Source organism: Bos indicus, chromosome 29 (genome assembly GCF_029378745.1).
Source record: "Bos indicus isolate NIAB-ARS_2022 breed Sahiwal x Tharparkar chromosome 29, NIAB-ARS_B.indTharparkar_mat_pri_1.0, whole genome shotgun sequence".
NCBI lineage: Eukaryota > Metazoa > Chordata > Mammalia > Artiodactyla > Bovidae > Bos > Bos indicus.
This window is the reverse complement of record NC_091788.1, coordinates 24,449,781-24,462,474: the sequence shown is the minus strand read 5'-3', so window position 1 is coordinate 24,462,474 and position 12,694 is coordinate 24,449,781. Positions and strand designations below refer to the sequence as shown.

Sequence of the window (12,694 nt, the reverse complement as noted above, 5' to 3'; positions counted from 1 at the left end):
GATTGCTTTGGCTATTTGAGGTTTTTTGTATTTCCATACAAATAGTGAAATTATTTGTTCTAGTTTTGTGAAAAATATCGTTGGTAGCTTGATAGGGATTGCATTGAATCTGTAGATTGCTTTGGGTAGTATACTAATTTTCACTATATTGATTCTTCTGATACATGAACATGGTATATTTCTCCATCTGTGTCATCTTTGATTTCTTTCACCAGTGTTTTATAATTATATATATATAGGTCTTTTGTTTCTTTAGGTCGATTTATTCCTAAGTATTTTATTCTTTTTGTCACAATGGTGAATGGAATTGTTTCCTTGATTTCTCTTTCTGTTTTCTCATTGTTAGTGTATACGAATGCAAGGGATTTCTACATGTTAATTTTATATCCTGCAACTTTACTATATTCATTGATTAACACTAGTGATTTTCTGGTGGTATCTTTAGGGTTTTCTATACAGAGGATCATGTCATTTGCAAACAGTGAGAATTTTACTTCTTTTCCAATCTGGATTTATTTTATTTCTTTTTCTTTTCTGATTGCTGTGTCTAAAACTTCCAAACCTATGTTGAAAAGTAGTGGTGAGAGTGGGCACCCTTGTCTCATTCCTCACTTTAGGGGAAATGATTTCAATTTTTCACCATTGAGGATAATGTTTGCTGTGGGTTTATCATATATAGCTTTTATTATGTTGAGGTATGTTCCTTCTATGCCTACTTTCTGGAGGGTTTTTATCATAAATGGATGTTGAAATTTGATGTTGAATGTCAAAGGCTTTCTCTGCATCTATTGAGATAATCATATGGTTTTTATCTTTCAATTTGTTAATGTGGTGTATCACATTGATTTGCAAATGTCGAAGAACCCTTGCATCCCTGGGATAAAACCCACTTGGTCATGATGTATGATCTTTTTAACATGTTGTTGGATTCTGTTTGCTAGAATTTTGTTAAGGATTTTTTTTAAGGATGTTCATCAGTGCTATTGGCCTGTAGTTTTCTTTTTTTGTGGCATCTTTGTCTGGTTTTGGTATTAGGGTGATGATGGCCTCATAGAATGAGTTTGGCAGTTTACCTTCCTCTGCAATTTTCTGGAAGAATTTGAGTAGAATAGTTGTTAGCTCTTCTCTAAGTTTTTGGTAGAATTCACCTGTGAAGCCATCTGTCCTTGGCTTTTGTTTGTTGGAAGATTTCTGATTACGGTTTCAATTTCTGTGCTTGTGATGGGTCTGTTACGATTTTTCTATTTCTTCCTGTTTCAGTTTTGGAAGGTTATACTTTTCTAAGAATTCATCCATTTCTTCCAAGTTGTCCATTTTATTGGCATATAGTTGCTGATCGTAGTCTCTTATGATCCTTTGTATTTCTGTGTTGTCTGTTGTGATTTCTCCATTTTCATTTCTAATTTTATTGATTTGATTCTTTTCCCTTTTTTTCTTGATGAGTCTGGCTAATGGTTTGTCTATTTTATTTTATCTTCTCAAAGAACCAGCTTTTAGCTTTGTTGATTTTGCCTCTGGTCTCTTTTGTTTCTTTTTCATTTATTTCTGCCCTAATTTTTATAATTTCTTTCTTTCTGCTAACCCTGGGGTTCTTCATTTCTTCTTTTTCTAGTTTCTTTAGGTGTAAAGTTAGGTTATTTATTTGATTTTTCTCTTGTTTCTTGAGGTAAGCTTGTATTGCTATGAACCTTCCCCTCAGCACTGCTTTTACTGAATTCCATAGATTTTGGGTTGGCGTGTTTTCATTTTCATTTGTTTCTATGCATATTTTGATTTCTTTTTAAATTTCTTCTGTGATTTGCTGGTTATTCAGAAGTATGTGGTTTAGCTTCCATATGTTTGTATTTTTAATAATTTTTTCCCTGTAGTTAACATCTAATCTTACTGCATTGTGGTCAGAAAAGAGGCTGGAAATGATTTCAACTTTTTTTGAATTTACAAAGGCTAGATTTATGACCCAGGATGTGATCTATCCTGGAGAATGTTCTGTGTGCACTTGAGAAAAAGGTGAAATTCATTTTTTGGGGGTGAAATGTCCTGTAGATATCACTTAGGTCTAACTGGTCCATTGTATCATATAAAGTTTATGTTTCCTTGCTAATTTTCTGTTTAGTTGATCTATCCATAGGTGTGAGTGGGGTATTAAAGTCTCCCACTATTATTGTGTTACTGTTTATTTCCCCTTTCATACTTGTTAGCATTTGCCTTACATATTGTGGTGGTCCTGTGTTGGGTGCATATATACTTATAATTGTTATATCTTCTTCTTGGATTGATCCTTTGATCATTATGTAGTGTCCTTCTTTGTCTCTTTTCATGGCCTTTATTTCAATGTCTATTTTATCTGATATGAGTGTTGCTACTCCTGCTTTCTTTTGGTCTCTATTTGTGAAATATCTTTTTCCAGCCCTTCACTTTCAGTCTGTATGTGTCCCTTATTTTGAGGTGGATCTCTTATAGACAATATATATAGGGGTCTTGTTTTTGTATCCATTCAGCCAGTCTTTGTCTTTTGGTTGGGGCATTCAATCCATTTACATTTAGGGTAATTATCGATAAATGATCCCATTGCCATTTACTTTTTGTTTTGAGTTTGAGTTTATAAACCTTTTCTGTGTTTCCTGTCTAGAAAAGATCCTTTAGCATTTGTTGAAAAGCTGGTTTGGTGGTGCTGAATTCTCTCATCTTTTGCTTGTCTATAATGCTTGTGATCCCCTTCATATTTGAATGAGATCCTTGCTGGGTATAGAAATCTGGGTTGTAGATTTTTCTCTTTCATCACTTTAAGTATGTTCTGCCATTCCCTCCTGGCCTGAAGAATTTTTATTGAAAGATCAGCTGTTATCCTTATGGTAATCCCCTTGTGTGTTATTTGTTGTTTTTCTCTTGCTGCCTTTAATATTGGTTCTTTGTGTTTGATCTTCATTAATTTGATTAATATGTGTCTTGGGGTGTTTTGCCTTGGGTTTATCCTGTTTGAGACTCTCGGGGTTTCTTGGACTTGGGTGGCTATTTCCTTCCCCATTTTAGGGAAGTTTTCAACTATTATCTCCTCAAGTATTTTCTCATGGTCTTTCTTTTTGTCTTCTTCTTCTGGGACTCCTATGATTCGAATGTTGGGGCATTTAACATTGTCCCAGTGGTCTCTGAGGTTGTCCTCATTTCTTTAGTTCTTTTTTTCTTTTTTCCACTCTGCTTCATTTATTTCCACCATTCTATTTTCCACCTCCCTTATCCTCTCTTCTGCCTCAGTTATTCTACTATTGGTTCCCTCCAGAGTGATTTTGATCTCAGTTATTGCATTATTCATTATTGATTGACTCTTTTAATTCTTCTAGGTCCTTGTTAACCATTTCTTGCATCTTCTCAATCCTTGTCTATGATCTATTTATCTGTAACTCCATTTTGTTTTCAAGATTTTGGATCATCTTTACTATCATTATTCTGAATTCTTTTTCAGGTAGATGCCCTATCTCCTTTTTTGTTTGATTTGGTGGGCATTTATCATGTTCATTTACCTACCGAATATTTCTCTGCCTTTTCATTTTGTTTATATTGCTGTGTTTGGGGTGGCCTTTATGTCTGCAGGAAGTTTGTGGTTTCTCTTTATTGTGGAGGTTTCTCCCTGTGGATGGGGTTGGACTAGTGGCTTGTCAAGATTTCCTTTGTTGGGGAAGCTTGCATTGGTGTTCTGGTGGATGGAACCAGATCTCTTCTCTCTGGAGCGCAGTGAAGTGTCCACTAGTGAGTTTTGAGGTATCTATGGCTTTGGTGTGACTTTGGGCAACCTGTATTTTAATGCTCAGGGCTATGTTCCTGTGTTGCTGGAGAATTAGCATGGTATGTCTTGCTCTGGAACTCATTGGCTCTTGGGTGGAGCTTGGTTTCAACGTAGGCATGGAGGCTTTTGGATGAACTCTTGTCAATTAATGTTCCCTGGAGTGAGCAGTTCTCTGGTGTTTTCAAGTTTGGATTTAAGCCTCCTACCTCTGGCTTTCAGTCTTACTCTTACAGTAGCCTCAAGACTTCATTCATAGAGCACTGATGATAAATCATCTAGGTTAATGGTGAAAAGATTCTCCATACTGAGGGACACCCAGAGAGGTTCACAGAGTTACATGGAGAAGAGAAGAGGGAGGTGGGAGATAGAGCTGACCAGGAGAAGAAGAGGCGAAATCAGAAGGAGAGAGAGCAATCTAGCCAGTAATCAATTCCCTATGTGCTCTCCACAGTCTGGAACACCCAGAGAGGTTCACAGAATTACATAGAGAAGAGAAGAGGGAGAAGGGAGATAGAGGCGACTAGGAGGGGAAGAGGGGAAGTCAAAAGGGGAGAGACCAATCTAACCAGTAAGCAGTTCCCTAAGTGTTTTCCACAGCCTGGAACACCCAGAGAGATTCACAGAGTTAGGTAGAGAAGAGAAGGGGGAGGGAGGAGATAGAGGTAACTTGGGGAAGAAAAGGGAGAGTGAAAAGGGGAGAGAGCAATCAAGCCAGTAATCACACCTGTTAAGTAAAAATGGGTACTGAAAATTAGAGTCTTAAAGGTACAAAATTGATAACAAATATCAAAAAGCAAAGATTAAAAACCTAGAGTAGAGGTTAGATTCTCAAAGATACAATATTAAAAATACAAAACAAAATCACAAAAATTATAAAAAATATATATGTGAAATTTGCTTTAAAAATAGGGTCTTTTTTTGCAAGATAATAGTAGGTTATAAAAATGAAAATTAAAGGAGTAATAAAGAGCTTAAAATAAAATAATAAAAAAGATAATAGTAAAAATAGGAATCTATTTTTACTAAATCCTAAAAAATCTAGGAATTTCTCTGGAGCTGTTCAGGGCAGTGTGGGGTCAGTTCAGTTTCAGATAGTTCCTTGTTCCAGCTTATACTTCTTCTCAAGGTCTATAGGCCCCCTCCAATGCTTAGTCAATGTTAACTAATCTGTTGCACCTGTCACTTCCAGAGTGGCTCCCTCTTCTTTGTTTATTTTGGCTTCCTCTGCAAGTCTCTTCAGTGTCTAATTTCCACCCTGACACAAGGGGGGTCACTTATTTAGGCTCATTTGTTCAATTGTGCTGTGGGGAGGGAGGAACACTGCAAACAAATATCACTGGCGTGTGTGGGGAGTGCTCACAGTGTATGGACCACACTGGGTTTGCCCCAGCTCACAGCGCGTGTGCTTTCCTGGTCTACACTGCTCAGGCTCCAGGTTGCTCTGAAGGGGAACTGTCCAAAGCGGCCCTGGGTCGCATGCACTTCCCAAGCCTAAGCTGCTCAGGTTCAGGCTTTTAGGTATTCCACAAAGGCACAGACTCGGTTGGGCCTGCGTTTTGTGGCCTTTCCAGGTCCAGGAGCTCGGGCGACCAGGTGCTTGGCGAGCACACTGTCGCAGGTGTATGGTGCATCTTATCACCACCCTGTTCCCAGCTGCTTGGTTTCCTGGATGCACAGCAAGAGCACCATCTCAGGTGTGCCGCGTGTCGCCTCTGGGGGGCTGATCTCAGGCTGCGACCCTCCTGGCAGATGTCAACCGTCCAGGATCCCAGAAGACGTGGTTAGCAACTGGGAGCCTGCTCACAGTTTGGTGGAGGATGCCATCTCTGGGGCTGAGATTGCCTCTTGCCTTCCGGCTCTGGATGTTGCCCACAGGGGAATGGGCCCAGTCCATAGCCAGCTAGCTCTCCTTTGGTATTCGTTCAATCCTTTGTTCCATGAGCCGGCCAGGCTCTGTCTTGGGTTAGAACTTTTCGTGGGGAAGTTCTCTCTCTCTCTGTTTTCTTTTTTTCTTCTCTCAGGCCATCCCACAGTTCGGGTTGCTATCTCACCTTAGCTCCTTCAGGGCATTCAGGCCTGGTCCTTACCCTAAGCATGCAACCTGCACCTCCCCTGCTCGCTGGTGGCAGATGCGAGCGTCTTGAGTATTTCTCTGCTGGGAGTTTTGGTTAAGGCATGTATTCTGTGGGTTTTGTTTTTTGTTTTTTTCCCTCCTGGTTATGTTGCCCTCTGAGATTCCAAAACTCCCCACAGACCCATTGGTGAGAGGGTTTCCTGGTGTTTGGAAACTTCCTCTCCTTCACAACTCCCTCCCCAGGATGGGTCTCTGTCCTAACGCTTTTGTCTCTCTTTTTGTCTTTTATATTTTGTCCTACCTCCTATCCAAGAGAATGGGCTGCCTTTCTGGGTGCCTGGCGTCCTCTGCTACCATTCAGAAGTTGTTTTTTGGAAGTTGCTCAACATTCAACTGATCTTTTGATGATTTCATTGGGGAGAAAGTGGTCTCCCTGTCCTATTCCTGTGCCATCTTAGGACTGCCCCCCTAGCATCTATGTTTATCAAGGATATTGGTATATAGATTTCTTTTTCTGTAGTGTTATTTTCTGGCTTTGGTATCAGGGTAATACTAACCTTGAAAAATAAGTTTAAGCATGTCTCTGCCTCTAACTTTTCTTGAAAATTTGAGAAGGACTGGCATTAACTCTTTAAATGTTTGGTAGACCAGTGAAACCATTTGATCTTGGGCTTTTTTTCCTTTTTTGAAAATTATGGTATAATTCATATAAAATAAATTTCCCTGTAAATTTATGGTTCTCTGAGTTTTAGGAATTTTATACAGTCATGTATACCATCATAATCAAGATAAAGGATTGTTGATAACCTCCAGAAATTCTATTGTACTGCACTTTGTTCAAGTCTTCTCCTTATCCTACATCTCTAGGAATCAATGATTTGTTGTCTTCTCCTAGAATTTTGCCTTTCCCAGAATGTGTTATAAATGGAATCATTTATATGTGTGTGTATATATGTTGAGATTCACCCATGTTATTGTGTATATCAAGATTCATTCTTTATTGCTGAGTTGCATTCCAGCTCTATTGTATGCATATACTATAATTTGTCCGTTCATGAGAATTTAGGTTGTTTTGAGTATTTATGAATAAAGCTACTAAAATGTTTGCATACAGGCTATTTATGAAAAAAAGAAGTTTTCATTTTCATTTGGGTAAATATGTTGGAGTGGGATTGCTGGCCTGTATCTTAAGTGTGGGACTTCCTTTGTGGCTCAGTGGTAAAGAATCCACCTGCCAATGCAAGAGATGTAGGTTTGATGCCTGGGTTGGGAAGATCCCCTGGAGAAGGAAATGGCAACCCACTCCAGTATTCTTGCCTGGGAAATCCATGGACAGAGGAACCTGGTGGGCTACAGACCATGGGGCTGAGAAGAATCAGACACGACTTAGGTACTAAACAGCAACAACAATATTAAATGTATGTTTAACATCATCAAAAAATGCCAATTTACTTTTCAAAGTGGCTATATTATTTTAAACTCTCATTAGCAATATTTAAGAGTTCCGTTTAGAGTCTTAAATTTCAACATTCTGTGTGGGATATGAAGAATGGCTTGGATTCCATGCAAGATTAAAAATTAGGACAGAAACTTGTAAGATAAAGCCACAATACTGAAGACTACCCCTTCAGTGAAAGGATAGGCAGAAGTAGTCTACTAACTGTTGTTTCTTGATTTGCATACAGATTTCTCAGGAAACAGGTCAGGTGGTCTGGTATTCCCATCTCTATAAGAATTGTCCACAGTTTGTTGTGACCCACACAGTCAAAGGCTTTGGCATCGTGAATAAAGCAGAAGTAGATATTTTTCTTGAATTGTCTTGCTTTTTCTATGATACAGCAAATGTTGGCAATTTGGTCTCTGGTTCCTCTGCCTTTTTAAAACCCAGTTTGTACATGTGGAAGTCCTCAGTTCATGTACTGTTGAAGCCTAGCTTGAAGGATTTTGAGCATTACCTTGCTATAGCATGTGAAATGAGTGTGATTGTACAGTAGTTGGAACATTCTTTGGCATTGCTGTTCTTTGAGATTGATATGAAAACTGACCTTTTCCAGTCCTGTGGCCATTGCTGAGTTTTTCAAATTTGCTGTCATATTGAGTACAGAATTTTAAAACAGCATCATTCTTTAGGATTTAAAATAGGCCAGCTGGAGTTCCATCACCTCCACTTGCTTTGTTCATAGTGAGTTCCTTGATGGCTCAGTGGGTAAAGAATCTGCCTGCAGTGCAGGAGACATAGAAGACACAGGTTCAATCCCTGGATCAGAAAGATCCCCTGGAGAAGGAAATGGTAACCCAGTCCATTATTTCTTGCCTGAAAAATCTCGTGGACATAGGAGCCTGGCAGGCTACAGTCCAAAGGGTCACAAAGAACTGGACTTGACCGAGCAACTAAGCACATACAATGCTTCCTAGACCCACTTGAATGTGCATTCCAGGATTTCTGCCTCTAGGTGAGTGACCACACCATCATGGTTATCCAGGTGATTAAGAACTTTTTTGTCTATTTTTTAGTATATTCTTGCCACTGCTTCTTAGTCTCTTCTGCTTCTGTTATGTCCTGGCAGTTTCTGTCCTTTATTGTGCCCATCTTTGCATGAAATGTTCCTTTGTTATCTCCAGTTTTCTTGACAAGATCTCTAGTCTTTCTCATTCTGTTGTTTTCCTCTCTCTATGCATGTTTCATCACACTTCTAATAGTGCCCATAACTCCTTTCTCCCATTATCTTTTGGAGTTTTCAAATATTTATGGAAGTATATATACACATATATACACTGGACACTTCCTCTTTGGATGAAGAACTATGACAAATCTAGACAACGTATTAAAAAGCAGAGACATTACTTTGCCAGCAAAGGTCTGTCTTAGTCAAAGTTATGGTTTTTCCAGTAGTCATGTATGAAGGTGAGCGTTGGACCATCAAGAAGGTTGAGTGCTGAAGAATTGCTGCTTTTGAATTGTTCTGGAGAAGATTCGTGAGAATCCCCTGTACTGAAAGTATATCAAGCCAGTCAATCCCGAAGAATATCAACCCTGAATATTCACTGGAAGAACTGATGCTGAAGCTCCAACCTTTGGCCACCTGTTGAGAATAAATTACTCACTGGAAAAGACCCTGATGATGGGAAAGACTGAGGGCAGGAGGAGAAGGGACTATAGAAGATGGGATGTTAGATGGCATCATGGAATCAATGGACATGAGTTTGAGAAAGCTCCAGGAGATGGTGAAGGACAAGGAAGCCTGATGTTCTATAGTCCATGGGGGTCGCCAAGAGTCAGAGAGAACTTAGCAACTGAACCTCAACAGAAGTGTGATGGTTAAGGGTATTGCAAAGTTGATAAGACATCAACTCTGATTATAGAAAACACAGTACAATCAAAGAGTAAGCTCTTGCTGTCTGTAAAAAGTCACTCAGAAAACCTAGAAGCTTAAACAAGTCATTTTATTCAGTTCATAATTCTTTGGGTTGATGGGATGACATTTCTGGTTTAGTCAGGGTATGCCGGTAATCTACTGAGCTCTCTGATATGGCTGTAAGCAATTGGTTGGTCAATAGATATCTTCTTCACAACTCTGGTGGCAGGCTGGCTGTTGACTGCTGTTCTCCCCCAGGTGGAGTCTACTCCAGCTTATTCACATGGAAATTTTAAAATTTCAAAAAGAATAGAGGAAGCCTTAGAATTCTAGTGCATTTTAAGGCTCTGCTTGATCACGTTTGCTAATAATTTATTGCTCAAAGAAAGTCATATGACCAAATCTAGTAGCAAGGGGTAAGTAAACAGACTTCATCTCTTGAAGTATTCTGCAGTATAACATTGCAAGGATATGGATACAAGGAATGGAAGAATTCTGGATCATTTTGATAATCTGTTACACAAATGAGGATAGACAGAAAGCCAAATCTAGATGTATTGGCAGAATAGCAGAACACCCAAGGACACAGAGAAGATCTTAATCATAGCTGGAGGAAAAAAGCTAACCTTTTTAGAAAAGAATAACTCAGGCTAAACATCTGGAAGTTTGAGCAAGAAGAAAATGGGAGAAGGTGTAAAAACCAATGTGAATAACAAATGCACACAAAAAACACTCTGAAAATAAAACCAATAGTAATTAATTATTAACAGTTTTGTGCCAATGAAATAGAAAACTAGAGAAAAATGAATAATTCCTTATTATATACATGATCAAAATGGATTTAAGAAGTGAAAAACCCAGACAGTCTTGGAATCTTTAACATATCATAAAAAATTTATATTTTAAAATCTGTATACTGTACTAATTAGCTTTTGATGCATAACAAATTGAAGCTTAGCAGCTTGAACAGCAACCATTTGTGCAGTTCAGAATTCTGTGTGTTGGCAATTTGGGCTGGGTTTTGCTGACTGGTTCTTACATTCTCAGTGAGTTCACTTTGTAGCATCTTTGGTCAGCTGCTAGGTTTTCTAGGGGCTGACTGTTCTAGAATGTTTAGTTTGGTTTATCTCTGCTACATGTTATAGTCTAGTCCAGTTTTGTTAACATGATTGCTCACAAGGGTTTCTAGAGCTGGAACAAAACTTTGAATGGCCTTTTGAAGCCTGCAGTTGAAACTTGCACATTATTTTTCTGCACTTTACTGGCCAAACCAAGTTACAAGGCCAGATTTAAGAGTATGGGAAATAGACTCTGCCTTTTGATGAGATATGCTACAAATTCTCATTACACAGAGCGTGGAACCGGCAAAGAGCAAAGGACTGTGACCATTTTTGCAGTCTACGATGTCTTTCCACCAAATAAGCACTGGATTCAGACAGTTATACAAGGGAGCTGTATTACACCCAAGGAAACATCTCTTATTTTATATAAACTCTTCCAGAGGAGAAAATAAATGAAAACACTACCCATCTCATTTTATAAGGATAGAGTTACTTTGATGTGTAAACTAGACAGGGATTACACAAGAAATTGTACAAGCTAATTTACTTCAAAAGTAAATTACATGGATTAACATGTTTAAACACAGATTAACATGTTAAACAAAATATTAGCAAACTGAGTGTATCTGTGTGTGTGTGTGTGAAAGAGCGAGCGAGAGAGCCTGTTGGTTATTTCAATCAATAATATAAATCTGTTTTCATCATCAGAATATTTGTTCATTTCTGTGGTTATCTCAAGAGGCAGAAAAAAACACTACATGAAATTCAATACTGATTCATGACAAAAAAAATTCTTAGCAAAATCAGAATAGAAGAAAACATTAAGCTGATAAAAAGTACATGACGAAAACATACATAGAAACATCACACTTATAGTTTAAATATTAAGAAGATTCCTACTGAAATCAGAAATCATGTAGGAATCTCTATTACCATGTTTCTTTTCAACACTTTACTGTAGGTCCTTACCAGCAAAGTAAGTTAAAACCTTTAGGATTATGAAAAAGAAAAACATACTTATTCACAAAGTATGTAATAGTCTACAAAAATTGGATTCATGAATAATTACAATTGCCAAGAGACTTCAGAAAGACTGGACACTTCTGTTGGCTTTTTTTGGATACTCTTTTTGTATGAACAAAAGTTTTCACTTTGAGTAAATATAAAATCAAAAAACAAAGTCAGCTGCGTTACTGAATGAAATTTGCAGCAGGAACAACAAAAATGCAGTTAGATATAACATTTTGTTTATAATAACAATGTATAGGTACTTAAGCACAAATAAAATCAAATATATCCATGACAGTTATGAAGCAAATTATAAAATTCTATTATAAACTATATTAAAGAACATCTAAATTGGAAAAGATATACCATGTTCCTGGAGAAGAAGGTTTTAAATAGTAATGCCGTTCTTCCCAAATTGATCTGTAGATTCAGTTAACTTGTAATAAATTTCCAACAGGATTTTTTTTTTTGGATGGAATCTATAAGCTGATTTTAAAATTTATGTAGAAGATTGAAGAAAGAAGAAAAGTGAAAGTGTTAGTTTCTCAGTTGTGTCTGACTCTGTGATCCCATGGACTGTAACATACCAGGCTCCTCTGTCTGTGGAATTCTCCAGACAAGGATACTGGAGTGGGTAGCCATTCTCTTCTCCAGGGAATCTTCCTGACTCAGGGATCAAACTGGTTCTCCTACACTGCAGGCAGTAAAGATTCTTTACTGTCTGAGCCACCAGGGAAGCCCTATGGAGGATTAAAGAACAAGAATAATGACAATTCTGAAGAAGAAAAAGGAAGAGGGACTTGCTCTTTTAGATATAAAGGCTTATAATAAACTCATAGGAATCTTATAGTGCAAGAATTGGCATATGAGTCAATAGAACAGATGGAGAAGTCAGATACTGTTCCATTATATATGGCAACTTGGAAACTTGAAATGGCATATCAGATACATGATGAGAGGATGTATTCATTGATAAATGTTTAGGAAACTCAGTTAACTAAATATTTCATGTATATATAAATTGATATGATTGACTGTGTATAGTGACAGGAAAGGCTTTAAGTATTTATTTGCATACCATATCCAAAAAAACAATTAACATTTAGAATTAACTTAAATACCTAAACATTAAAACTTTAAAAGTTTTTAGAAGACAAATAGAAGCAAATCTTCATGTTCTTGGAGTAGAGAACAATTTCTTAAGATCAAAAAATACAGAATCATTAAAGGAAATATTGATAAGTTTAATATATAGAATACAAAGATCTGTTTATGAAAGATAATCTTGGCAACAATGATCAGTTAGCAAAGAAATATTGAATAATATTCATTAAAGAAATGCTACAAATCAAGACTCTCATAACTCAATAAGAAATCTAGCAAAATATGTATAAAAGGCAGTCCTTCAAAGTGG

At 37.5% G+C, this 12,694-nt stretch overlaps 1 protein-coding gene across 2 annotated transcripts in view; it reads left to right on the top strand.

Moving 5' to 3' along the window:
• NELL1 (neural EGFL like 1) overlaps positions 1-12,694 on the top strand; it is a 1,057,189-nt gene that overhangs the window by 214,743 nt on the left and 829,752 nt on the right. The window lies entirely within an intron of this gene.